Source organism: Limulus polyphemus, unplaced genomic scaffold (assembly GCF_000517525.1).
Source record: "Limulus polyphemus unplaced genomic scaffold, Limulus_polyphemus-2.1.2 Scaffold4585, whole genome shotgun sequence".
Classification (NCBI taxonomy): domain Eukaryota; kingdom Metazoa; phylum Arthropoda; class Merostomata; order Xiphosura; family Limulidae; genus Limulus; species Limulus polyphemus.
The window spans coordinates 1,870-7,290 of record NW_013670195.1 but is presented as its reverse complement, the minus strand read 5'-3'; positions in this window follow the sequence as shown (position 1 = coordinate 7,290).

The window sequence follows — 5,421 nt, the reverse complement described above, 5'->3', positions numbered from 1 at the left end:
GCGCAGATAGCCCTCGTGTAGCTTTGCGCGAAATACCAAAACAAACAAACAAATACTAATCCTATATAAATATAGGTTCATTGTAGTGAAAAGACAACTAAAAACTCCATACATATAATTTTTTGGTATGAATATCTAACTTGAACTGATGGAAGCATGCGTATCAGATGATTAGCTTTTGGTTATTACAATATTTAGGATACCGAACTATTACGCGTCATTTGAGTACAAGGATATATATATATAACAAGCATCTTAGCTGCTAAGACTTCTGAGACTACATAGGAGGTCCACTGTGTATAAGATTCGATATTTCATCCGCATGTTTAGCAGCTACAGCGTCAAGGGATGACTTGTGTTAAGATAAATAAATAATATATTGTTAAATAATATTTACCGTAATTCTGATGTGATTTGAAATAAATAAAACTGAGGAAAAGTTACACGTTTTTCACACGGTAACAACTTATGTCAAATAATATGTGAGGAAACGTTACACGTTTTTTTCACACGGTAACAACTTTTGCCAAGTAATTTGTGAGGAAAAAGTTACACGTTTTTCACACGGTAACAACTTTAGCCAAGTAATTTTTTAATATAAATGGACTCTCAACCACTGGAGTATGTGCAAAATGGACTGAAGAGCCTTAGTGTTAGAGGAAAAGCCTCGTCGGCACTGGTTTGTTTGTTTTTTTGAATTTCGCGCAAAGCTACACGAGGGCTATCTGCGCTAGCCGTCCCTAATTTAGCAGTGTACGAGGGAAGGCAGCTAGTCATCACCACCCACCGCCAACTTTTGGGCTACTCTTTTACCAACGAATAGTGGGATTGACCGTCATATTATAACGCCCCCACGGCTGAAAGGGCGAGCATGTTTGGTATGACAGGGATTCGAACCCGCGACCCTCAGATTGCAGTCGAGCGCCCTAACCACCTGGCCATGCCGGGCCATCGTCGGCACTGGATATTGCAGAGTGTAAAGATATGACATAGTCGAAGTTAAATGTTTTTTTTATCCGAGGAAATAATATGGAGACCTAAAAAAGATTTCTCAAAAACTGAAAATGTAAAGATAAGATATACAATGTCAGTGTATAAAAGTTGATCACACCTTCCGATAAAATACAAGATTTTTAAAGAATTCATGTACTAGCAGGTTTTAAATAGTAGCCGCAGAAGTCAATTTGATTGGGAATTTCATGGCCACTTTATGATACAATTTTATCCAGACATCCAACCATCTATATATGTTTAAACAGTTGGGAGAATATACCACTAAGGAAGGAAAAATATTCGACCGCTTTAAATGGCATACTGTTGTAGCTTGTCACGCGCTCTGCAGAGAACCAATCACAACACGGACAGCTGACGTCCACATCAAGCACCCAGCAGCAACTTTCAGCAGCGTATACTAGCTTGGCTTCTTATACATTGACAGAATGCAATTGTATTTTGCTGTTTTAGTATTGGACTAGTTAACGATTACAACTCTAACGTGAGAAAATGCACAGAGTCAGATGTGACACTGCAATCACCAGGAGGTCACTTCGCAGTGATCTGTAGAGAGTGGCAAAAGGTTTGATAGATAAACGTGGCTGCATATTTAAAAAAACCTTATGCATAATTATCATTCTACCTCAGATGTGTGCATTTTTCACTTAAATAGGACAAAGTTCATAATAAAAGTCACATGTTTTTTTCCCCTTCATACACACGTCTGTATGACAGACTTAGCACAGGCAATGTCAACTGGGATGTACTAACTTTGCAGTGTTTCTATGTTTATTCTTTACAATTAGTTGCATAAAAATTACAGTTAATTCATTAACTCGTTTACTATTGTATTTCAACGTCATTGTTGTTAAAGATTGTTCGTCCTTTCCAGTTAAAGGAATTGTCTACGTTAATACACAATTAATACGTAAGGAAGCTTTGGGGCCCGGCATGGCCAGGTGGTTAGGGCACTCGACTCGCAATCTGCAGGTCGCGGGTTCGAATCCCCGTCACACCTAACATGATCGCCCTTTCAGCCGTGGGGGCGTTATAATGTGACAGTCATTCCCACTATTCGTTGGTAAAAGAGTAGCCCAAGAGTTGGCGGTGGGTAGTTATGACTAGCTGCCTTCCCTCTAGTCTTACACTGCTAAATTAGGGACGGCTAGCGCAGATAGCCCTCGTGTAGCTTTGCGCGAAATTCTAAACAAACAAGAAGGTTTGGATGGACGTTTCCAATACGGATATTAAACATGGAATAATAACCTTTTTTTTTCTACGGTCAACAATAAGGGAAACTTTCAACGGTTTAAATGGTACATTAAATGCTATTGCATTAAACTCTAAGTGTTTGTACAATTAAACATAAACTGAAGAGACAAACATCACTTAGAGTAAAAATAAGTATATTTATCTGCACCTTACTTAAATAGTTTTTTATAGATTGTAAATTCCAGCCCTTAACATCGAACGTTAAGTTCCTGAAAAGCTTTTGTAGCCCGTTAAATCTAACCTTTCAATCTTATAGACGTAACTAATCAGAAACCAGTGTTACTGTCTTTATTTTTTTAAAAGCAGCTAACAAACAGTATTCACCGACATTTCTTGGGTGCCTCTAAAGAAAAATGTGATTTCACCGTCGCTCTCTCCAAAGGACGGGACGCGAGCCATGGTTCCACAGCTCGGCATACTAACCACTAAGCCACTCTCTGCTCCATACATAGACAGAATGAACGTGCCTTATTCAAGCACACCATATAGCATACTAGTTAAGTATTTATAAGTTAAACAACTATAATGTCATAAAATGTCATTAGCTTCTAGTTGTATGCTTGCCTAACGATGTTATAAGGGTTTGCTGGGTTTATTATAAATACACCATAATTCAACTTATTTGACCCAATATTATCAATTGTAAGTTAGGTTGAAAAATGTGCTGCACTAATATAGTGAAAAGGTAGGGATGCACGGGTTTCCAGCCAAATATCCGGACCCGGCCTGGGTATTGGGCTACCCGGTAATATTCGAGTGTCGAAGTTATAAACAGCGGAATCCGGGTAATTGAAAATGGCATCTAAGCCTTAATCTTTGTAGAAACTAACTCGATACTGAAAGTCGGGAATTCGGAGAATAATAGGGAAGGTGGGGTTTTAAGAACAATAGGGGTTAGGGTTTGGGAAGCTGGGGCTAGGCATTGAAAGTTGAAAGTAAAACTTGAATGTTCTGTTGGTGATTATTCGGTTGAATGTAATAAACAACAATTTTGTTTTTATTTCTAATTTTTGTGTATGTTGATTTTTTGGGGGGGGGGCGAGGGGATAACCCGGTTGACACCCGGCCGAATCTTAGAAACCGGTACCGGACCCGCTATTCGCCCAAATTTTACTACCCTTACATCGCGATAAAAAGGTTGAGTCATTCTTGGTCGTGGATGTTCTTGAAGTTTAAAATATTGTTTGTTTTTAACAATGAGAGAAATGGTTTAACACATTCAAATTTTAGCAAAAACAAAAAAGAAATTAAACTTTATATAACATGTTAAAATAGAGATGAAAAACAAAAAACAAAACAGTACCGTAACAATGTACTGAAGCTTGAAGTACGAGTGAGACATAGAATAAATGAAGTTATGAATTTCAACACCAGTACAGTAGTTATTACTGACATTATGCATATGTTGTTAGTGGTAATGTAATGAAAACGAAGTTTTGTAATAAATATTAAAAACACAGTAATACCAAAAGCATCTTTAAATACCGACGTTTCGTAATTTCCTTAAATTCCATCATCAGCGTTGATATCTAAAAAAAAGCGAAGTTAGTTCATACTATTCGAACTACAAAAAACAACATTAGCATTGAGCGAGTTTTCGTTTTCGATCAGAAAATTTGAAAGATGTTTTGTTTTTTGTTTTTAATTATGCACAAAGCTACACAAGGGCTATCTGTGCTCTGCCCACCACGGGTATCGAAACCCGGATTCTAGCGTTGTAAGTCTGCAGACATACCGCTGTGCCACTGGGGGGGGGGGGTAAGTTTGAAAGAATAGATTTAAACAGTAACAATATATAATGGCATGTACGACAACACGTGTGGCATACACGTTAAATAAATAACATTGTTAAGAGAAACTATTATAGAGAAAGGCTTAAGTATACGTATAAACATTGTATCTTTAAAATAATAATGGGTATAAAATAAAACCACTGAGAATCCGGAATTGACAACAGGGAGGAGAGCCGGGCATGGCCAGCTGGTTAACCCACTTGACTCACAATCTGAGGGTCGCGAGTTCGAATCCCCGTCCTTCCAAATGTTCTCGCCCTTTCAACTGTGGGAGTGTTATAATGTGACGATCAATCCCACTATTCGTTGGTAAAAGAGTAGCCCAAGAGTTGACAGTAGGTGGTGATGACTAGCTGCCTTCCCTCTAGTCTTTCACTGCGAAATTATGGACGACTAGCGCAGATAGCCAGGGAGGAGTTGATATTATTATGTAGTGTTGGGTGATCATTAAAAATGGAGAGGTTTCTTTAATGAAGAGTTCATAACCTGTGGTTCCGGAGTCGAGAATTTTAAAATGCTAACTTACAATGATCAGAGGTTAACACTGCTTCTAAGAAATATTTCGCAAGACAGCCATTAAGAGTAGCTCGTAATACTTTTGAAACATTCATAATAACTCACCATGCTCATGTTGAACGTTCAGAGTAACTCACCATGCTCATGTTGAACGTTCACGTTCAACATGAGCATGGTGAGTTATTGTGAATGTTCAACATGAGCATGGTGAGTTACTCTGAACGTTCAACATGAGCATGGTGAGTTACTCTGAACGTTCAACATGAGCATGGTGAGTTACTCTGAACGTTCAACATGAGCATGGTGAGTTACTCTGAATGTTCAACATGAGCATGGTGAGTTACTCTGAACGTTCAACATGAGCATGGTGAGTTATTGTTCACAATAACTCACCATGTTCATGTTGAACATTCATATCAACTCACCATGCTCATGTTGAACATTCAGAGTAACTTGCAATGCTTATTATGAACATTTAAAGTAACTTACCACGCTCATGTTGAACATAAAGCAAAGTAACATAACACTTTTGTTTCCTTCTGAGTAGATGGGACAGACTATACTAGTTTGTTAGTATATTAAGGCAGTGTCATGTGTTATTGGTAAGTTTTAGTTCTTGTCGAATGAATTTTAGCAGAAAAGGTGTTTTTTTAAACAATTTTCTGTACTCTTTAAACATTTCAGCTTTTTACCCCTTATACTTCGTTAATAATTTTCTTGAAATTGTTAAGCCATATTAAGTTCTCTCAAGTCGGATAGCTTAGAGAGTTTGGGATGATGTCCACAAAAGTGACTTTTGGTGTTATTCACAGTCGGATAAATCAAAGGGAAAAGGAAATATGAATTT